This window comes from Lissotriton vulgaris, chromosome 9, assembly GCF_964263255.1.
Source record: "Lissotriton vulgaris chromosome 9, aLisVul1.2, whole genome shotgun sequence".
Taxonomy (NCBI): domain Eukaryota; kingdom Metazoa; phylum Chordata; class Amphibia; order Caudata; family Salamandridae; genus Lissotriton; species Lissotriton vulgaris.
This window is the reverse complement of record NC_141697.1, coordinates 384,665,220-384,689,401: the sequence shown is the minus strand read 5'-3', so window position 1 is coordinate 384,689,401 and position 24,182 is coordinate 384,665,220.

Here is a 24,182-nt window from a genome sequence, read left to right as displayed (position 1 = left end):
AATGATTTATTCAGCGAAAACAACATTGATCCCCCAGCTGTGTCTATATTGATCTGTAACTCCACTTTGAAAAAAATAGATTTTTTATGATTCATATTCATATTACATCTCAAATCTCTCTCAGTTCCAATGTTTGAATGAATGAAGCAGGATTTGTATCGCGCAACTTAGCCCCAGAGGGCGTCAAGGCGCCTAACCAAATGAACTCGTATGGTCAGAGAGCATGATTAGTGGTAGGCCTTGATGAAACACCACGTCTTTAAAGCCTTCTTAAAAAGAACCATGTTGGGTTGGGATTTAATCTCAGAGGGGAGGGCATTCCATAAATTTGGGGCCACGGATGAAAAAGCTCTTCCGCCCCATCTGACCTTGTTTGTCCGAGGGACGGTAAGAAGGTTCTTGTTGGCAGATCGAAGATTTCTGCTAGGGGTGTAAGGACTCAAAAGGGAGCTTATGGCCTCAGAGCTGCTGCCGGATAGGGCACTGAAAACTAGGCATAGGATTTTAAAAGAGACTCTAGACTGGATAGGGAGCCAGTGGAGACTCTTCCTTGCAAGAGAGACAGAAGCGGTGTTAGGGACGCCCAGAACGAATCTGGCAGCCGCATTCTGAATGGTCTGGAGGCGTTGGATGAGGCCTTTATTGATGCCTGCATAAAGGGCGTTACAATAGTCCAGCCGTGATGTAACTAAGGCTACCACAGTCTGTTTGCGAGCTTGAGGAGAAATATAGTGGGCGATTTTTCTAAGTATATTGATCACTCCCCAACAGGTGGAAACAGTTCTATTAACCTGTAGTGACATGTCTAAAGAGGTTTCTGACCTTGCTTGCCCCCCTCAACCCTCCCCAGCCACCCAATGCCTCCCCCCTTTCCCTCCCTCTCCCCCACTTGACCCCGACCCATAAAGGGCAAAGGAACTGATTAGTCCCTAACATTGATGACGTGAGAAGCACCTTGTGCCTCGCGACTCACTTCCCAAAGCATTACACTTTTGACATATCACCCTGCGATACAAATGAGAAAAAAAAGAAGCTATAATTCTGTTTCATTTTCACTAAAAGAAGAAGAAAACACAAAAAGAACAGGGCAGAGTACCCACCACAGATAGAATGAGTATGGATCATAATGAGGCTAGAAGCTCTTGAGCCGCCCCTTCAGATGTTAGAAAGTATGATCTCTCTTTGTAAATTACTTTCAATTTAGAGGGGTTAAGGAGAAAAGCCTGGGCGCCCTTAGCCTGAAAAGGTGGAATTAGTTGGCGAAATTGCCAGCGCTGTTGGACAGTGGCATGGCAATAGTCAGGGCAATCAAAAAACTCCAGGCCTTTCCCCCTACATTTCTGATCCGGTCTGGCCAGGTCATAAAGAGCATCTCTAGCCAGAAAGTTGTTTAAACAGATCAATGTGGCTCTTGGTTTGGCATTTGCAGCAAGTCTAGTATTTTTTGAAAGGGAAATCTGTGAGCCCTTTGAAGTTCCACATCCAATTTCCAGTGGGATAGTTCCGGAAAGGCCTCCGAAAAAAGCTCACTGACGAATTGCCTAACATTCCCTCCCTCGCTCCCCTCAGGTATGCCCAAGATTCGTAAGTTGTTACGCGTAGATCTGTTTTCCAGGTCAACCAGCTTCCAGTTGATCTCATCCCTTAAACCTTCCAAAGAGGATAGCTGTGATTTTTGCTAGATTATAGTGTCTTCAATCGTCGAGTCCTTCCTTCAGCCTCCACAACTCTAGCGGTCATTTCGTTACAGGATTTGACCACGCGCCTTAGGTTATTTTGTAACCTGCGGACTGCACCTTGAGTGTGGAGATTCTCTACGCTTGTCTCCTTCCGGTGTTGGCGCATAACCTGATATAATGTACCCAACGTGACCATAGGAATCTGAGACCCATCTGATAAATCTTCAGGCGTGGTTAGTGTCGGGGAGGCTAAGACATGGGGCGTGGAACCAGCGTTGTCACCTTGTGCTTTGAGCACTGTATTTTCCTCGGCCCTCCACTCTGATCTACTGGAGGGTGATCCCTCCATGTCGCCATCCTCTTCATCCGCTGAGCTCCACAGTTCATGTGTTGAGCTGATCAGACTGTTAGCACTTGCATCATCTCTCCACTCTCCGTCTAAGCTCTCTGACTCCAGGGCATTAGACAGGTCCGACATGGAATAGAAATTCCCAGCCGAGTCAATAGATTCTGTGTCCCCCAAGGGGGTCGGTGCCTCCTGTATGTTAATTCCAGCATGTAGTACCCCTGAGGCTCTTGCGGGATTGGCAGAGGAGAGATAAGGATAACGCTGATACTCGCAATTTGCTGACTGACCTATCTGCCCTAGGTTTCAAACAGTATAACCAGGGTCCGACTCATCAGGCCGGGCACACCCTCGACTTAATCCTATCTAACTCCCATTCCTTGACCTGTCACCCCCCTTTACAGGTGGAATGGACTGATCATTTTATAATCCATTTCCTCCTCCCCACGCTCTCGGAGGAACGCCCCAACCCTGTCCCTCTGCCGCTTTGGCGCAGACAGTGGCACAAGGTGTCCGTTGACTCTTTTAGAACTGCCTTTATTCCTCCTCATTTCCTTCCCTCAGACTCCCCCAACCTGGCCTTGTCCAAATTCAACAATGCTTTAAGCACAGCGGTCAATATGATCGCCCCCCTAAGACGCTGTAACCAGCGGTCGGACCGTAAACAAGAACTGTGGTACTCAGACCTACTACGCACAGAGAAAAGAGCTTGTAGAAAGCTGGAGAAAGCCTGGAGACTCTCGCGCAGCACTGTCGATAGAGACAGGTATAGCTCAGCAATGAGACTCTATCATAAAAACATCAGAGCTGCCCGTAAGTCCCATATTATCTCCCAACTCTCTGGGGCCGGGAACGACCCCAAAATGTTGTACCAGGTGCTCTGCACATTTACCAAGCCGGTCGCTTGCGACAGTGCAGAAGTACTAACCCAAAAACTGTGCGATGACACGGCCGGTTTTTTCTGTGATAAAATAGATGCCATTTACCAAAAAATCTCCCAATCTAACACATCCGTGGATGAGAATGCCCCTTCTTCCAGTTCCCAGCCTGGAACAGCCTGTGCTGCCCCAGCCTCACTATCATTCATACCTGAGATCTCTTTAGACCAGGTCAACTCTCTGATTGGGACTATTAAATCAGGCAGCCCTGTAGACCTCGTACCTGCCCGGGTCATGCACCTCATTGGGAGTGTCCTCAGCCCCTGCATTCGGACGGTGATTAACCGTTCCCTATCTGAGGGACTGGTCCCTCGGAGGTGGAAGGAGGCCATAGTCAAACCTATCAGAAAGAACACCGCCATCCCTTGGTCAGACATGACCAACCTGAGGCCTATCTCCCTCTTGCCATTCATCGGCAAATTGACTGAGAAGCATGTCAATCACCATCTCTCCACCTTTATTGAGCAGACTGGCAGCTTAGACCATTCTCAGTCCGGGTTCAGGCCCAGGCATGGTACTGAGACCGCCCTCCTCTCCGTTACGGATGCCATACGCATGTCCCTTGATAGAGGGTTGTCTGTGGTGTTGGTGCTGCTGGACTTGTCCGCAGCATTCGACACCATATCCCATGCCATTCTCCTTGCCAGATTAAAGGAGATAGGCATCGACAAATCTGCCCTGGCATGGTTTACCAGCTTTCTTTCAGAGCGGACTCAGACAGTGAACATGGGCTCCTTCAGTTCCACCTCGGCTAACATCATTAGAGGAGTCCCACAGGGCTCATGTCTTAGCCCTACGTTGTTCAACGTATATGTCTCCTCTCTGGCCGACATGACAAGGTCCTTTGGGTTCATGCCTATCTCCTACGCTGACGACACGCAGCTGCTGTTTACTTTTAAGACCTTTACGCCTGAGATTAGACAAACTTTCTCTAACGGCATGACTGCAATCGCCAGCTGGATGGCCAAAAACTTTCTACAGTGCAATGTGGGAAAGTCTGAGGTCATGTTATTCGGAGAGGCGAGAATCCTGTGGACCCCAGACTGGTGGCCTCCTAGCTTGGGACAGGCCCCGCCCCCCAAACAAGTAGTAAAGAACCTGGGGGTGCGTCTAGACCAGGACCTCACCCTTTTTCATCACGCCAACACCACTGCAGGGTCCTGCTTCCACATTATCGCTCTCCTTCGGAAGGTGTTCCCCCTTCTACCTGACGATACCCGGAAGACCCTGGCCCATTCCCTCGTTTTGAGCCGCCTGGACTATTGTAATGGCTTACTCCTAGCAGCCAATGAGGGAGTGCTCAATAGACTACAGGTGGTGCAGAATACCGCAGCACGGCTGGTGACCAATACCCCCCCCAGAACACCGTCCCTCCCCCTCCTTAAAGCCCTTCATTGGCTTCCTATCCGGAAACGGATAGAATTCAAGATCAGCTGTTTAATACATAAAAGCTTACACAATCTGGGACCACATTACTTCACAGACAAATTTGTCTACCACCGTCCATCCCGCATCCTTAGGTCCTCCAACCAACAGCTGCTCCAAGTCCCTAGACATTATAAGACCAGACAGGGAGGCCGAGCCCTATCCATCATGGGTCCTCGTCTATGGAACAGCCTCCCCCTCTCTCTCAGAGATTGCCAGAGTCACTCAGTTTTCAGGAAACGTCTAAAGACTGTACTATTCTAGGAGGAGCTTTCGACCTGTCCACCTCACAGCACCGTGCGGAGATACACCTTCGGGTGTGATGCCGGCGCGTAACAAGCCCATAAATAAATAAATAAAATAAAGGACTGTCGAAACTAGGGCCTGCTCTGTTAGGGCTTTCCCAGACGCCTGTTTTACTCTCTCCTTTGAAATGCCAGTATTTCCCACATTACAAGCATTCGCTGCGCACGGAGAGACAGAAGCCTGAGTGAGTGCCATGATCTGGGGCATATTTAAATTATAACCAGTAATCAGTCAGTCAGTCAGTCAATTTTCTTTATTCGATTATTTAAAATCATAAAAGAGCAAGCATTTTGCATATCCTGGTTACAGTACATTTCATTGAAGCACAGAAACAATTTATCAAATTTGAAACATTCAATCAATATTATAAAACAGATAAGCCACGATGCAACATACATAAATATCTAAAAAGCTAAAAAAAGAAGGGTTTATTAAGCACAATTCATTTAAGAAATGAGGAAGAGAGGAATCATTTATCAAAGATAAAGTGCCTGTGCCTTGTGCGGTGCTTATTTTTACGTGCGCCTGCAACCAAAAAACTAGCCACTGAAAAAGCTACATTTACATTGGGGAGGAGCTGCAAGAACAACAGGGCTGGTTTAACCTGGATGAAGCCCTGGTGGCGTAAGATAGGGAGCAGATAACTTTTCCTGAGCTCAGTGTAATGTCCGCAGAACATAATAAAGTGCATCGTATCCTGTGTCGAGAAGTGATCACAGTCGCATGGATCGGCATCCTCGGGTCGCGACCAAGATTTGAAGTTGCCCAGTACAAAATGAATTAAATCGAAGCGAAATCTCGTTAAGAGAAAGCGGTGATAAGAATTTGTGGTAAAGAGGAGATAAGGTTCCATTCCTGGGGCTAAGGAGAGCGTGCAATATTTCCTTACCATAGTCTTTTTTAACTCTGCTTCTTCCCTTTCCATGGCGTATAAATTTGTCAGGGTGTTTTTAACTAGTTTTATATCGCCATAAGTTATTCCTTCTGGAGAACAAAAAAGCTCCGGACGACCTGCCAGGGTAAGCTGCATTTTAACGTATCGCAACCAGGGAATGTGGAGGGCTCTATCCAGGGCTAAGCAATCTTTTAGGATGGTATGATTTAAAGTTAGCTCCTGATTGAGCCATGTTTTTATCCAACCAATCACTGGCGCTAATTTTAGTAAGTCTGAAATATAGCCCACACCTAGCTCTGTGTGTATTGCAAAGGTCGAAGTTGATTGGGGGACAGAGAGCAAGGATCTCAAAAATTTATTCTCTACGATCTGTATTTTAGCTGGGCTGGTATATCCCCAGATTACCGAGCCATACTGGGCAACTGACAAACATTTGGAATTATAAACTTTAATGATGCTTTCCATTGGGCGAGCACCCAGCTTTTTGGCAAAACCCAGCAGCCCTGCGGCCGCTCTAGCGACAGCGCTACTTTTGGCCAAAAGCTGAGGGCCCCAAGTACCCCTATCGTCAAAAGTGACACCTAAGTATGGGAAGGAGGAAACTCTCTTTACCTCCTTTCCTGCACAGGAGAAAGTTAGTGACTTTTTTTTCCTTCCAGCGGGGCCAGCAATCATTACATGTGATTTGTCTGTGTTAATTTTCATGTCCAAAGATGACATAAAAGTCCCGAAGGATGCAAGAAGTTTATTTAGCGCGACTCCGGAGCGTGCCAGGAGGACAGCGTCATCCGCGTACAGGAGTACAGGAATCTTTGTCTCCCCCGCACGCGGAATATCGCTGTGGGCTGTTATCATTACTGCCTCTAGGTCGTTGATATATAAGGTGAAGAGGAGGGGAGCAAGTATACACCCTTGCCTAACCCCCCTCTCCGACTTAAAGTGACACGTGCATCTTCCATCCTGAGTAACTCTGACCGAGGTCAGAAGGTCCTTATGTAACTCGGCCAGGTATTCGACCAAAGGGGGGTCGACACCCATGGCCAGGAGGATCCGCCACAGCTTTGCCCTGTTGACCAGGTCAAAAGCCGATGACAGATCCATAAAGGCCATGTATAAAGACCCCTCCCTGCCGACTACATACTTATTTAGAATTAATTCTAAATTTAGGCACTGATCTAACGTTCCTCTCTTGGATCTAAAACCATATTGTGCATTAGATAAAATACCCCTACTTTCTAAAATAAGGGTCAGTCTAGATAATAGGACTCTGCCCATAATCTTTACACTAGAATCAATAAGGGAAATTGGCCTATAGCAGGCCGGGTCTGTCCTCTGACCCTTCTTAAAAATTGGCACTATAGTTGAGTTTGCCCAGCTAGAGGGGAAAATAAAATCCCGTGTTGCATTAAAAACATTGGTTAAAATTTTCGAGCTAAAATCAGGGGCACTCTTAAAAAAGTCTGCCGGAACCCCATCTGGTCCTGGTGCCTTTTTACAGAGTGTATCGTTGATAGCTTTTTTCACCTCATCCTGAGTAAAAGGGGAGATGGGATTTGGCGCTAAGGAAAGAGGAAGTTCCTGGTCTATACTCGTATCATTGTGACGATAAATATTACTAAAATGTGTCACCCATTGCTCGTCTGGTATGATACAATCCGCTCTTTGATGATCTAACCCTACAAAGTATGGGTGATTTATTACTGCCCAAAATTTGGCACTATCTTTCTGTGTCTCAGGCAGTAACAGGTTATTCCATGCTTCATCTTTTATCTCGGATTTCCTCTTTCTGATAGCCAAATTATATTTTTTCCTTAGAGATGCTACCATTACTCTGTTTCTAGGTTTGTTTTTTAAGGCTTTAAGTAGAGTTGAATGAGCCTTAGAACAATTTGTATCGAACCATTTGGGGCCCATGGTCTTATTGCATTTAACCTTCACAGTCAGATCTAATTTGACTTGTTGACAAATAGTGCTAAAGGCCTCGACCAGGGTATTACTAGAGTTTTTGTTATCTAAACATATGGCGACTTCACCTTCTACCTTGGCTAGTGTATCTTGTAGGAAGGTTATAGGGGTAACTTTGTCCCATTTGAGCCTTCGATTTTGGTCACTCAGCGCAAGGTTTGTGGCACAAGAATTTCCAGAAGTTCTATTACCCAAAGCTCCCTGTGCTAAAACCTCTAAAATCACAGGATTGTGATCGCTAAAAACAGAAATTAAAACTTTACAAACAAGTACATCAGATAAAAGTCTAAAAGATACAAAAATGTAATCAATAATTGTGCCTCGGTCCTTGCCCTCATAGGTCGGTAACCGTGAGTCATTTGGGCAAGAATAAAATTCATAGAGGTTAAAGGTAGCCAAGAGCAGTTCCAGAGCCTCGCCACTAGATGTGTGTTCAAAATGCGGCGTGGGAGAATAAAAAAGGGATTCCTCTGTTTCTCTTTGGCAACCCGCCTGACAAGGATGAATATTGAAATCTCCCATGAGGATCACCTCATACCCATGAGAGCTATTTGTATCATAAGTTGATAGGAGGTCCTCAAGGGATGCTAAATGCTCGGTAGGAAATTGACTGGCTGGGGAATTATAAAAATTGATAAGTAAAATGGGATGGGAGTTTGATGAGCTCAATTCCACCATTAGACAATTTTTAGTGTTAGACTTAATATGCCTCGCTTTTCCTTTTACATCAAGTGAAATGTATAAAGCCAACCCACCCCTTGCTCTTCCTGCTTTACTGGGGTCTGCAGGTACATAAAAAAGTGAATAACCATCTATTGGCAGACACACTGATGTTTCCCAAGTTTCCTGGAATGCAAGGATATCATAGTTTCTAATTAGGTCCAGCCAATTCTTATCTTTAAATTTAGCTCTAAGCCCAGCGATGTTCCAGCTCATAATTCTTCGGACCTCAGCACTTAATGAAGAATGAGCCAAAGGGCCAGGAGCTGGCTGCAAACCTTCTGAGTTATTTTCTTCTCCAGCTGGCGAGAGTCAATCATTTTGGTCCATGAATGAAAGAGGCGCAAAACGATTAAAAAGTTCAAGTGGCTGAATGACAGGATTAAACGCTGGGGGTTGGTGACGGTGAACTGAGGCGTTGTTCCTTAAATCTTGCCCCCATCTAAAGTGAGGCTCCCAATTAGTATCCCACCCTGGGGCGGGAGTCCTTGGAAAAGAGACATTCTGCTGCTCTCCATAAAAAAATTTCAAAGTAAGTGGAACCACAGTGCCTCTTCTTCGTTGGGGAGGAAAGATGTTTGTGAGAATATTAGGAAGAACGTCTGGGTTAGAAAAAGTCACTGCCACGCAATCCCCTTTAAATTTTTTTGGCCGGTTTCCCAGCCAAGGGGTCCTGGTTGCAGATTTAATCACACTTGCAAGATGATGTTTCCCACCTGGTGCTAGTCGGATATTGGTAGTTAACCAGTGTAGGGCTTTGCTGCAAAGTGAAGATGAAGTTTCAGCTATATCCCCTTCTAATGGGGGTACGTTTGCGAGGACCAAAACCACGGGTGTGGCCTCTACGATAAATTGCAAGGGGTCCGTGGGGTGAGTTTGAGGTTGCACTTGTATTTGCGTGGGAGGAATGTTTAGCGAAGGAGTTGGGTCTGATATGGAGCATGCTGATATGGGGCCCTCAAATGCTACTGATAGTGTTTGTTGCGTCGGATTTTGATTTGGCCCAAGCCTTTCCCTTTCATCTCCAACATCCGTGTTGCTTCCAGCTTCAGCTCCTCTAGGATTATTGTCCAGATTAGTAATTAGCTTAGTACATTTCTCAATACCACTTGTGACTGTATTTTGAAGTGCGCCCAGCTTCTTGACCTCTGCTTGCAGTTTGTCGATCTTAGAAATGAGAGGTTTGACAATGCTATTAATTTTCATCTCAATGAGATCAGCAATTTTATCAAGGAGGGCTTCCTCGGAGGAACAAGAAGGATGTTCCTCGACAAGAGTCATTTGTTTGTGCTTTGGAGTGGTAGCCCTCTTCCGCTTGGTCCCTGAGCGTAAACCCCCCCGCTTGGAAGGATTCTTAGTGCATTGACGTTTAGGTCTGCCAGCGTGTCCTATAAGGGATTGGTCTAGGACGGAGACCTGGGATTGTGTATCCTGCTCTGGGTCTTGGTCAATGTCAGTGTCTATAATAACATCGGTAGGCAAGCCATCAAGAGCCGGAATTACATTCTCCGATGATCCCGATATAACTTGGGGTGTAAAATCAGCTGTATAGTCTACAGTATGAATGTCCTGAGTTACTGTACCATCGAGCAGGATAGAGGTAGATGTAGGTGGTGATGGGCATAGCAAGTCAGGTGATAGGCTCAGCCCCAGTGACTCCCTCCTTTGCATATTTATTTTCTGAACAGTCTGGACCATGTAGTTGTTTATCTTATTTTGTTGCACTACTACAGGTTTTTTGGACATTGCTCAGGCTGTGTAATATGTGAACGTGACTTACTTGAGGGACAATCGGTGTCTTCACGCTTGCAGGGTTTCTGGCCCTGCCCCTGCCTCTTCCTGCCGATGAGGGCCGTAGAGGGCCCGCCCTTTGCCCGGGCTTCGCCCCGGGCGCTCCCGCGCGCGACTCGCGGGTGCGAGGGGCGTTCCGTTCTTTCAAGCGCCGCCTGGCGCTCCTGCGGCGTCACTTCCGCCGCCGGGGCTCCTGGGAAGTGTAGTTTGGCCGGGCCGGGCTAGCCGTTTCCCTCACGGCGTCGTCTGGTAAGGCGCTGTAGCGCTAGTGATCCTGGCGCTGTTGAGGTAATTAATGTCCTCGCTGGCCGTTCACCTCACGGCTTGGAAAGTTGTCCCGCTGGAGCTCAGGGCGCTCCGTTCTTTCAAGCGCCGCCTGGCGCTCCTGCGGCGTCACTTCCGCCGCCGGGGCTCCTGGGAAGTGTAGTTTGGCCGGGCCGGGCTAGCCGTTTCCCTCACGGCGTCGTCTGGTAAGGCGCTGTAGCGCTAGTGATCCTGGCGCTGTTGAGGTAATTAATGTCCTCGCTGGCCGTTCACCTCACGGCTTGGAAAGTTGTCCCCAGTAATCAAATTGTCAGCAGTTAATTGGCCACCTTTATCTGCATTTAGGTTCTTTTTCTTAAACATCCCCAGTATTTTAGGGATAGCCCAGGACCTACAAGTCCCAGAATCCACCAGTACTGCCTGTAAAGGAACGGATTTGTCAGCATTGACAGCAAGAGAATTTGCGCCTGAATCTGCAATTAAATTTTGCCTTTGAGAGCCCGAAATGTCACCTGCATTGAGATTCATGCTGCCTTCGTTCTGCACAGGATACACAGCTGCCGCCTGGTTTTCGGCTTCTGGGTTTTGGCTGCTGTACCGGAGGTGGGGTTCTTGGGAGCCATCCTGCTTTGAGCGCTACCCCTTCCCTGATGAAGCCAAGACTGAAACCGACAGCCCCTGGAAGCCGCTTGGTGGAGGTCCCAATCTGCCACTCTCCTTTCACCACTCCGTTCCGCTCCAGTCCGCTCCGCACACAGATTCCGGCTCAAAGCAACGACAGGAAAACGCCACGCCAGCTGCAGTGACCGCCGAAAGCTGCACCATAAATCCAGCCGCATGCCAGGTAAGGTGCTGTTAGGACCTCTCAAGATTGAGGCAGTATTTTTAACAAACTAAGCATTACTCCGACATAACTCCGTCATAGCTCCGCATAGCTCCGTGATGAAACTTTGGTGGGAAGCAAACACGGCGAGAGCACCTCAGCTGCTGCTCACTCGGACGCTGCTGCGTCCACCATCTTGCCCTTAAAAAATTAATTATCAATACATTATTTCTTAATTAACTTCCCACCCTGTAACCTTAAAAGCACATCAACCAGCACTTAACGTATAATTTCAAAAAATATTGTAACTACGAAATGTACATAATTAATTATCAATTGAATAATTGAATAATTAATAATAATTTAAATTAATTATTAAATAATTATAATCCCAACCCTGTACTTCTAAGAGAACCCACAACCTGCACCGAAAACATAACTTAAAGAAATAAATTAATTACACAATTAAAATAATTTATCATCACTTAAATACTTAATAATTAAAAACGTAACTATTATTTAACTATAATTACATTACTCGCCACCCTATACACCTACAAAACACACAACCCACACCTAATACTTAACTGTAAAAGTAAATTAATTGCACAATTTACATCATTAATTATCAATGAAATAATTATTATTGATTGAAAATTCATTAATAATTAATTATAATTGATTTACTTCCCACCATATAATCCTAAAAAACTAACAATCGCTACAACACTAAAAATTACAATAAACAATTGAATTAAATTTAAAAACAACTAAATGTACAAATCATATTTAAAAACATAAGCAATATTTATATAAAAAATTTAAAACATATACAATTAAAACATATGCTAAAATACATAAAAAAACGATATTAATAACACCAATATTGTTGTAAACAATATTAACAACATAGATATTTTTAACATCGATATGAACAACCTAGATATTTTTGCAAATGATATTAACAGCATAGATATTTTTTACTTCGATATTACTTGCCTTAAAAAATCGATATCCTTGTCAACAATATTACTGCATCCTTATATCCATGTATCACTGTATTAAAAACTCGATATATTTGTATCTGGGTTTTTTTATTTTTATATTTTGTCCAAACACCGGAATAACCTCCACAGTTGGATGGAGATGAAGTGGAATGGAGATGAAGTGAGATGAAGAACAGCAGCAAGGGAGAAAAAGCGAGTTGAGGGCCTAGGGATGTACTCTGCTATATCAAAGGGTAGAGCCTAAAGAAAGGAACCGGAGATGGAGGTGGGAATGTAAGGAAGAGAGATCGGGTGACAGTGACTCAAGTGATGATTTCTGGGATTTTTTTTAATGTTCTGGCCACTTCCATATATTACTGTCTATCAGGCTGGAGGGGCCAACAGCCCATAGAAACATGTGTAAGTGCCCCAGTTGATCAAAGTCTCCCAGAGGGAGGCTTACCCTTTATCGCTCCAGATCCATTATTGAGACCCGCAAGTACTACTGTTATCATTACTGTCCTAGGCATATCATCAGTCACCATGGCCCTTGGTACATTAGGTATTGGTATTGGTGTTATCCTAGATAGGGGAACATACCCCGAGCAGGAGGTACACCACTTGTGGGTGTGCCCATCATTGAGGTTGAGGAAGGTCCAGGGTCACAAACCCTGGAGAGAGGGACCCCTTCCTGGGGACTTAATGTTTTTAGATTTAGGACATAATTCAAGGAGATTGTAGAAGGAAAGCCGGAGTTGGGATTTGATGATGTGTACAATGAAGAAGAGTTCTTGTTTATGAGTATGGTTGCTGCTAGGTTTGTCTGCAAAACCCATGAGAAGTTGGAAGTTTTAGCTACAGAGTATGGTATTGCCTTGTCTGAAAGTCAGGACCTTAGGAAGAATTTCATAATATTCATCAGTAAGAATACCATAAAGAACATGAGGACACTAGGCATGAAATTACATGTGAAGCAATTGATTGGTAGCATCCGAAAGTGGAACAACACTCAAAGGCTCAAGGATCGGTGTTCTAGAAAGGAAAGAAAACAGAAAAACAAAGACGATACTTGAGGGTCAATGGAAGGGATTAGAGCAAACGACCTGGAGGTCAAGGAGAATCCACTGAGAAAGATGCATTTTGATAGATGTGTGCATCCACCTTGGAGTCTCAATGATCTTTCTACCTTTAAATAAGTGTTTCAAAAATTGTGAGAACATCCTTAACTGTGATCCACAAAAGTGGAGTGATCTGTGAAAAACTTGAAAATGATATGGGAGAGTATGAATACTTTTTTAGATATCGTGGTCCACAATGATTTATGGGTCGAATGAAAAGTGTGTGTGGCTTGGTTGGCTGCTGTGCCATCAAGAGAGGTTAGGAGTAATGCTCCTTGTTCTATAGTTATAAGCAAGTATAACCAGGTTATTATCTTTTTGAAAGCAAAAGTTCCACAGAAGGATGTTGATTAGTTTAAAATTCCAATATTCTGAGGAGTCTATGCATGCTTACTATGAACAGGGTTTTAAACATTATAGCAGCATTGACAACCCTGGAAGGGAGAATCTCAGTGGTTTCTTGTCACAGCTCATTCTCAGGTTGCCTACAGAGTTTAGTACCCATATCCAGAAAATGTGTGATTTGTTGGCAGTCAAAGTCCACTGGAGATATCCTGCGTTATACAAAGTATTGCAGTGAAGGGTTGGAAGCGAGACAGCAGAAAACTAAGGAGACATTCCTGTTGCCTTAAACTAAATTGGCACAGTAAGGGGCCGAATCTGATCAGGTAAAAAGCGCCCCGAATACCCGTTCGGAACGTTTTTCTCGTACGAATCGTACCCTGCAACGTCCCCCGTACATACGACGAAGTACGATTCGTACCAGGAGCTGGACTCCGTACGAATCGTACAGAGACCGTATGACTCTAATCTCCGTACGAGTCTCACTCGGAACGCGCTGTACGCGACATCTGTACGGTTCGCGGCTGGTTTATACGACCCAGCAAGTACGATACGTGTCGGATACGCACCGTACGACCCTTTTCCTACAAGAGCTGAAAACAGCCGTAAAAGCAGAGTTCGTGACAAAACAGGTACGGAACGCCCCCCCCCAGGTACAGCGCATACCCCCCATGATCGGAGGGGTACGCGCCGTAAACCTGCAATCATGGGGGGTACGCACCGTACACCCAGCGTACATGGGGTACGCACCGTACCCCATGTATGCTGGGTGTACGGCGCATACCCCATGTTCGCTGGGTGTACAGCGCGTACCCCCCATGATCGCAGGGTTACGGCGCGTACCCCTCCGATCATGGGGGTAAGCTCCGTACAGTGTGTATGTGATTGTGCGCTTTTCCGTACGAATAGCCCTTAACCGATGTGGACCGTACGACTCGCGTCCTGATACCCCGGTCCGGATCGTACTCATCGGGTTGTACGGCATGTGTACGAGTCGTACGGTTCACTGTTTCAGCCTTGCAATACGTACGGATCGCGACGATTCAGACGGATTGACGGAATACGGATCGTACTACGCGACTCGGACGGACAGGTACGAATCGTACAGCGATGCTTCCGGATAAAAATCGTACGGACTTCTTTTTTTCCAGGATCGGAATCGGCCCCTAAGTGTATCATAATGACCCATATGTGGCGAATTCAGGATATGGTTCTAGTGCTGGTGCAGGAATGCAGGGAGTTCAGTATCAATGTGGTGGTCAGATGATGCAGTATGGGAGTTTCGTTTCATAAAGTACTGTCATGGGAGGGGGGCAGGTCAGAAATCTGGAATAGACATTGCCATGTTGAAAAATTCTACTCTGTGCAAATATTACAAAAATATGAGACACTGGAACCACAAATGTAGGCTAAATCCAAACTGCATGCAAAATGATGTTCAAATGCCAAACATGAATGTGATGCCATTGAAAAATATGCAAAGACCTCATAATGCAAATGTGTCCCAAGCCCCAATGCAGCAAAACCTGGCCAACCCAAAGTTCAATTTAAATCCAAATGCTAAATTTCAGCAAAAACCTTTCCTGAGCCCCGACTGTTTCCAATAGTTCCCATCCTTCGACTGCCTCAGGAATCTCGGATTTGATCACAACGATGGTGCCTGAGAGGGGAGGAAGATTGCACACTTACAACAATAGTGGGACAGGTTAGCACATCAATATACATTGCTGTGCTGCCCTGTATTACAGGGAAAGGGCAGGAATGTACCGTATTCATCCAATACGGTGCATTCCTGGCCTTCCCTCCTGTGTTGCGCAATTTTAGCAGCCTAGCGCCACTGCAGAACCCCTTGCACCATGGCGCAAGGGTGCCTTTGGTATAGCCAGGATTCATTTTGTGCAGGAAGGGGCACCTTCCTTCACAAAAGCAATCCATAGAGGCGTTTACCTCTATGTGTGCTGCAGAATGCAGCACACATAGAAAGAGGAAAACACGAGGAGAAATAAAGATGTTTCTCCTTGTTCTACCTCACCGGGGGAGGCGTATGTTTTTGATGCATTCCCAGGATTATCAGGTTTGGTACATCTGGGAATGGGTGAAAAAACCTTGGAATTTGCATGGGAACACTCGCTGCGACACCCAATGAACACCTCCCTTGCACAAAGTAAGGAAGCACAGAGATTTGCACTGCGTAACCTTACTCAGGATTTATGAAGCCATTAAAGCCACGCATTGTGATAAATAATCACCTTGTGTCATTTTTGATTAACTTCGGAGCTACCTGCTCAACTCCTTTGACAGTTGTGGACCCAAACTTACCCCTCTTGGTAAGACAAGTCCAAGTTGTAAGCATCTCCAATAAATAGAGTACAAACCCAGTTTCAGCTAAAGCCCATATGGAAATAGGGCTAGTAGACCTAACACCCTTGTGGGCTAGTCCACTAAATCCTTTGCATTCATCCCCTTGTCTGCCTCATTCGTTTTTTCTGACTTTGGGACTCTAGGCAATTATCCACCGCTAACCGGTGCTAAAGTGCTTATGCCCTCACCCTAAAACATGGCAAAATTGGCCTCCACCTAATTGCACATTTAATTTACTTACAAGTCCCTAGTAGATGGTACTAGATTTATGCTGGGCCTGTAAATTAAATGCTACTAGTGGGCCTGCAGCATTGTGACACCCAATAAAGTAAAAGACCAAAACATTTCTTAGGTCTGCCATTGCAGCTTGTAGTGCCATTTAATATTGCCATTGCGACCTGATACAATACAACCTTTGCCAGGTCTAAATCTGCCTTTTTAAAACTGATAAGTCTCTCCTAAAGTAGGCTACTACTGCAGGTTTATGGTACATAAAATGTAAGATATGTGGGTTTAAGTTTTACATGTTCTAACAGTGAAATGCTCTTAAAGCAATGTTTCACTATTGCCTGGCTACCTCTCCTATTGACTATCAATGAGGTTACCTTATTACCTTCAATAACTTGTAACTTTAGATTGGGAGCAAGTAGGAAAATATTTCCTGAATTGTAATTTAAAATCCTCCGTAATGGTAAAGCTAGTTTTTAAGTTGCTTCTCTAGAAATGCCACTTTTAGAAAGTTGTACAAAAGGGGGTGGTAATGGACGGAGCATCTGAACCAATCAAACACTCACCCCCAGTCAAAAGAGCTGGGCTTAATCCATCACCGTTCTTTAGCCCACTCTGCCACCCCAGTTCAGACATGGCTATAAGCAAATCAGTCTGACCCTGTGCCTCATGGGAACAGTCCAGCCCGAACTGCCAAGCCATGCCTTCCCTGGACCAGAAACAAGCTTCCGAGGACCGAAGATCTGGTGTCATATATCATTTTCCAGGTGTGTTTTGGCCCTTCTTGTGCGTTTGTCTGTATATCCGGGAGTATATGCAAATGCACTAGTCGCATAATTGCATAATATCAGCAATGTTACTTCACAATTATAAAATTATACATACAGAGGAAAGCAAAGTCAAGTAAAAGGAAGGCAAGAATTATTATATCTAGAAGAAGACAGTCTAAAATGACTTAATAAACAACTCCCCGGGTCTAAACTGCCCACTCATGCAGGTAAGTTTGTATGTTATCGGAGTATGTGGTATGACATGCAGTCGCCAGGATATTCAATCTGGGGACAGGGGTTTAGTTCTGGTAGTTGACGTTTCGTAAGGTCACTGAACACTCATATGTACAAAGTGGAGTAATGTGTAAGAATACAATAATTACATAAAAGTTGCTGGCACCATACTACTTTTATGTACCGAGGATCTTGCCCCCATGGATGCAAACTATATTCTACCTAATGAGAAATATAGTGTGGTTCTATAATCAGACACTCTTAGTGGTTATATCGCAGCTCACCAGTGTGGTTCTAAGTGTCCTACCTATGGTGAACCATATTATGTGCCAGACTCTGGTCTGGTGTGTTCATCCATCCTTGACTTTGCTCCTCTACTCCCTATGTAAAGGTTCCTTTTTAGGTCTCATTTTAAACTACACCAGGTGGTGGTTAGAGTCCCAAGCCCTGGAACTCCAGGTTCGTTCTCTCTCTCTCTCTCTCTCTCTCTCTCTCTCTCTCTCTCTATATATATATATATATATATATATATATATATATATATATATATATATATATATATATGTATATATATATATATATATATATATATATATATATACATATATATATATATATATATATATATATATATATATATATATATACTGCACCTCCAGTAAATGTACAATATACCAATGCAGCCCACAGCGCAAGCTTGCATTGCTGCACCATTCACATTAGGCCACACATACGCAGTGGCCAACTTCACACTTGCCCTCCAGACTAATGACCATCTTGGGATGCCTGTAAACGGACACGGGTCTGGGCAAATTTAGCACAACACTATATAGCAGTGGTGGTGCTTCAAGAACCTTGTCTTACACTCAACTCTGACATGCAGCCACAAGCACAATGGGCATCACACCAATACTTAGCATCATGCCTGAGGGGTGGTTATACAGATAAAGAATGGGACTAAGTTTCAGCATATATGTACAGAGTCAGACTCGCAGTGCAGGCATCTCATAGTTCAAGGTGTATTAAAGCGTGCCACACACCTATAGTAAGTGTATATGACCCAATATAGATGATCTCTACTTCTTTCAGGCCTTATGGGCTAAAATACTTAGCACTTCCTCAAGGTCCATAATATCTGGTATGGACTTTAACACCATCTTAGATGTGGACAAGAACAGGTCACACAATGTTGGAGAACCACTCTTGTGGCACCCTCGACCCTCTACTCTATTATAGTAGACCATGCACTGATAGACATATTGCGAGCAAGGCATGGTGCAGCAAGAAAAGGCGTATTTATAACCACGGTGCATGCCATGTCCAGATTGGACCTTTGGCTTGCCGAGATACATCACTAGACACACACAAATGGTTCAGCTAAACAAAGGTTCAATGCAAATGCAATCTTCATTAAATCAACCTACACATCAGAAATAGTCTTCTGACTCTACAAAGAAAAACACTATGTTGATTTAATCTTCACTATTTTTAAATCTGATATAACTTGAAATCAGTAATTAAGGTGGAAGTGGTAAAAAGGCTGGAGGTGGCCAATGAAGCTTAACTAGTAATACACGAGGTGTGAGCCAGGCCTAAAATGTGAAATCGAATCATCTGTCTGACACAGTGCCACACCTGATCTGTATTTGGGTAGCTCCATCTAGATTTCTTGTTACTATATGCAAATAAATCAACTAAAAATGAAAAAATCAGCCTGAAACAAGTCAGAAACTTTGGCTTTGCCAATGCCTTTCATCAAGGATATTTATTCAATATCAGAAAACTGAGTAGCAACTCCCTTTTTTCCCTTCAACCTACTTTCCTCAGGAATCTTTCTTGTGCATTGGTCACCTATACCACTTTTCTCCACACTATTTTTTCTGAAGTCCCTCTATCTGCATGTCTCACATTTCTTTCTCTTCCTCTCCACTGTTGTTGTCTCACTGTCTGCTTCACCATGTACTTACTTTTATTTCCTCCACTTCATCAACCCCGCTTTCTCCCTCTCATACACACAAAAGATGCTGCATTTTCTTTTCCTTTGGCATTATCAATATTTCAGCAGTTCTGTGGTTCTCCATATAATGGTAATAACAACTGACACACATGCGATCCATTGCCCTGTGCATTCTACAGAGAGGCCAAGGACCAGATGACTATGTATTTTCAACACCTTTATGGCATGGTGACTTCAGACTTATCTGCTTAGCTATCTACTGTGTCCCTTCACGAACGTCAAATCATACCATGAACACACCCAAATATCTATAAGTGACTCAGTTTGCTGGGCTATGTATACAATAGTCATATTTTGCAGCTGAAATGGCCTGCCAAACATTCATGTGTACTGGCAAAGTGTGCTCACCACTCCCCCTACCCCTGTCAACAGAGCAGCCTCATCCCATCCTGAAAAACTGCCACAGCAGGAACAAATACAATGATAATAATGTCCAGTTATTATAGTTTTATTTTTCCTTTATTGCAATGCTAAAAGTCATTGGGGCGAGACTCCTCCACCCTAGCGGAGGAGTCACCACTGATCTAATAGTATTTTAAGTCAGGCTCTGACTGTTTTTTCCTACATGGCTTCCAGCCAATCTGCCATGAAAGAACATAATCTGGCAAAGTCCGGTCCCAATTACTAATCCTGGGTGTAGTGTGCGTAGTAGGGCTACGCGGAGTGCCACGGAGTGAGAAAAAAGCTCCACACATTCTGAACACTCTGTGTAGCCCGCCCTATTAACAATGAAACTGCAAGGTTTAAAAGCAATTTAAAAGTAAAGTAAAACAGCTTACCTGAGCTGCAGCGTCCCGGGGCACCCTCTTCTCCCTTCCTCAAGACTTCTTGCTCAAAACTGTGCATGCACTGGCACGGAGTGTGCAGAGTTTTGCCTACTCCACCTACTTCGTAGAGTGCGGTGTAGGCAAAACTCTGCACACTCTGCGGGCAGAGTGGAGAATTCCGCCCACCCTTACCAATTACTTCAATATACTCTACCCAACCAAACTTTTTTTTAAAACTCTTCGAAAAAAAATCAAAGACAAAATCATGTTTAGATTTCTCTGACTCTGAAACACTTATTGCTGCCTGTTAGACCTAACGGCCTTAGGGTGGTCTTTCCCTAAACTGTTTTTGCTTGCTTGACTCCAATTTTTCTCTGTTTTTTTTTTGTTGGACTTAGGACTGTTTTGCATGTCCTGCTAAAACACCCATATTGTTTTCCACAACTGTTACGTCTACCCCTCTCATAGGTTAACATTGGGAATACCTTATTACACTTATATGTTGTAATTCTTCATTGAGTAGGAATAGTTCCATCATGTTTCATATAATTGGAAAGGTAATGATAAATCAAATTTACCATTACTATTTTAGAAATACCACTTTTAGAAAAATGGCATGTCTTGGCTCTTAGCTCTGTGTGCCTGCAGCCTGTCTCCAATAAACGTCTGGGGTGGGTGACAGCTAGGTGTTGCACTTTTTTCTCTAGGCAGCAACACACAAAGGAAGGTTAGGTGTGACTGAGTACCCACCCATATCCTGATGGATAATCCTGGGCAGGATTGGAGGGAGGAGCTGAGACTTACCCCTGAATAGGCAGTGTCCTGTCAAAATTAATCAAGTGGAGCTCCCTCCTTTTTTTAAAGAAAATTGAACCCCTTTCTTTTTTATCTTTTTTTGAGCGTGCTGCAGTGGGTGGCATGTTTGTCTCAACCGTGCCCTTTCACTGAACAACTTAACACAAGTCACTAAGACCTACCCCTGCGCACTGTTGCATAAGGCAATTGCCAACTACCTTTTAACACAGTTAAAAACAACACTGTGTTCACATGTAAATCATAAAGCTTAAACATACATTTGATTAATGAAAAAAAATACAAACAATCACTTTTTCCTCAATGAAATGATGAATAAACAGGTATTTATGTAAGTAATCTTTAATACTCGAAGAGCTAATAAATAAATATCCAGTCAGCTCTGCATCCAGGAACAAAAGTCCTTTACAAATGATGCAGTGAAGATGACATACATAACATTCCATATTCCAAAAGCATTACAAAAAGGTGAACATAAGAAAGAGAAGAAATATTAAGAATGCAAACACAACACTCAACTTCTCTTTATCGAAAATTATAATGGTTGAATACACATAAAATACATAAAATACATAAAGTTCTTATTTTCATACTGAAGAATTCAAACTTCATTCCCATATCTTTCACTGGCTGCCCATAGCATTTCGGGCTTAGTGAGCCCTTCCTCCGGGGCCTTTGAGTCTACAAAATGCATGTAAACCATGTTTTAGAAACCATAAACCATCAATTTTATAAACATTTATATTTACTCCATGGAAGAATCCTTCTGTGCATGGGATACACATCATTATTATTTTAGACATTGTGACCTTCTAAGTGTCACATGGTCAAAAAAGAGAAGTGCATGAAAAACGATAATAAAATAATGATAATAAAAACAACATAATCAGTGTCCCTTTCACCATCAAGTGCACATTTCGCAAAACAAAACTGCACCTACAACACTGTCGTTACTTACTATAAACTCTGCGATGCTTCTTTTTCCCAAATCTACAGTCAAAAGGTAAAATAAAGAAAAGCTCAATCTTTTTGTAAAAATCCCCTTCAGGACGTTTTCTACTCCTCGCCTTCAAAAGATAACATAAGTTCACCAACTTTCAAATCAGCGCTAAAGTCCGGTAACCTTTAACAATTCTGAAACAAAAGAGTGATACAATGTGTAAACAGCGCATCACCCTAACCTTCAAACCCTTTCTCTTTTCAACACCGGCCGATATTCTCACCTTCACAAAGACACCTCGAGGTACGAATCATTCATCACAGCAACTCCCAGATACTTCTACGCGGTGCTCCTCCGAACGCACTACTCCTCTTTTTTAAGCACACCTTAACTCGAGAACCCAAACCCAGACTCCCGCACTGCTTATATGTAAAAACAAACGATGGACACCGGCTAGTCCAGACGTATTGGCGACATCTTTGAATGCCTATTCAGTGCCACCAATATATTGATCCAACCTCTGGGGAACTCACTGAAGTTCATAAGTAACCCAGTGAAAATAATTATAAAACACCATCTTAAATCTAGATGCTAGTGGGCCCCATATTTGTAAGGCTTTATTGATATCTAATTTATATCTCCTCCTCCAGTGCCTGATCCATTGGAAGTGAATCCAGGTGCCTGCTCCAGTAGAACTGATGCACCCTCTGCTGCAGGAGGCAGAATTAAAGCATCAGTGCTGTTGCAGGAACAGAAATGGTACAAAGCATTTGGACCCAGCACATTTCCATTGGAACCAAAGCATTTGAACCCCCTCCTCGCTGCCACTGCAGAAGAGATGATCTGCGCATCCCCTCGACTGCATGGAGAAACTCAGCGTATCGCACTTGGAATCTAAGCATCTCAGAACTCTTGACATTGCCCTGGTCTAGCATGACCAGATGACCAGTAGGCGCTTATTGATTCTTAGCACTATTTTTCACTATTATTCTTGACAAATTAATATCTGGACTTCTACGTATTGGATGTTTGTGATTTTGGTCTTGTTTTATTTCTAAAATCATAAACCATTTTTCTAAAGCAGAGGAAAGTATTTTATTACCATTAACTAATACAACTGTAGGAGGATTTAGGGCTTGATTTATATGTTGATGGTAAGCGTACTAACAGTGATGGAATATCCTAACCACCAGCATTCAGCCACTGAATTTAAATGTGGGTTGAGTGTCAGAAGCTGTGCAACCACAAGCACGGGAGCAGAATGCCGCTAGCTCCGAATACCCCACCAAGGTTTCTCAGCAATACGCAAGCTGAATTTGCACAATGCCAAGGAAAGCCCAGGGGGGAAAGGGGATGGGACAGAGAAGAGACTGCCCACACTTGTCTGAATCTTCCTTCAGCCTCAGAAGCCTGCGGCTCATCTTCTTCTGGCACCTTGGTACTTGCTGTTATAAAATATTAAAAAATGATAGTACCTGACAACTAACTTCACCCCACATCAAGCCCTCTGTCTATAAACCTACCCTGAAGTGGTGTGAACTAGGCTCCTCTTCTTTGTGTGTAATTCTTGACCTTGAGTTCAGTTAACTGTAAATTATCAAATTAAACTTCTATTTAAATCTATTATTCTAATTATCTGTTTATTATTTATTTCTCAGGTTCCTCACCTCAAGTTACCTTGGCTGATGTTATAGTATTGAAGGTAAGTGTTCTTCCTTTTTACCAGAACTTTAAACTAGAAACTCTTCTTTTATCCTTGAAGTTAATTCACTTCCTGCTAAAAGGGCACGATAGTTTTGTACAGTCAAAATGAACACAAACTCCTGTTCTGGGTTAAAGTTCGATAAATAATTGACTTGTGCTGACTCTTCTTAAATAACCAGAGCCAAAGAATAAATGAGGATGCTCAAAAACTCTACACTTGCCCAATCCTAATTCGCATGACAAATAACAAAAACGGAACAGTCTTACTGCAATACAATTCCAGCCGCGGACTCCAGAATGCGTCTAAGCTCGTGAACCTCCCCTAAGGTAATTCCGCTTCCTTCTTCAAACTCCTAAATGCAGCGAAGCCGCAGAAAACTCTCCTCAATAGGGGAAACGGAGAGCTTACTAATACGTCCTTTCTTCCTCACGGTTCAGGTGAGGTACGCCACAGAGCGGGCTCAACACCTGGACTTTACCAAAGCTAGAGTACACAATCGAGTTCTCCAACAGTAACTTCAATCGCCATCTTGGGAATGACAGGCAAACGCTTGCATTTCTTTTGTCGAACCTTATTTTTAAGGGAGATTACGCTCACAGAGAATCTCACTCTTGACGGTCTTTTGGCGACCCTGACAGTACCCTCCCTCAAAGTAGAACCTCTCGGCTTGGGTTTGCCTGGGAACTTCTTTTGTGAAATTCCTTAATCAATCTAGGAGCATGAACATCCGTTGATAACTCTCAAGATCT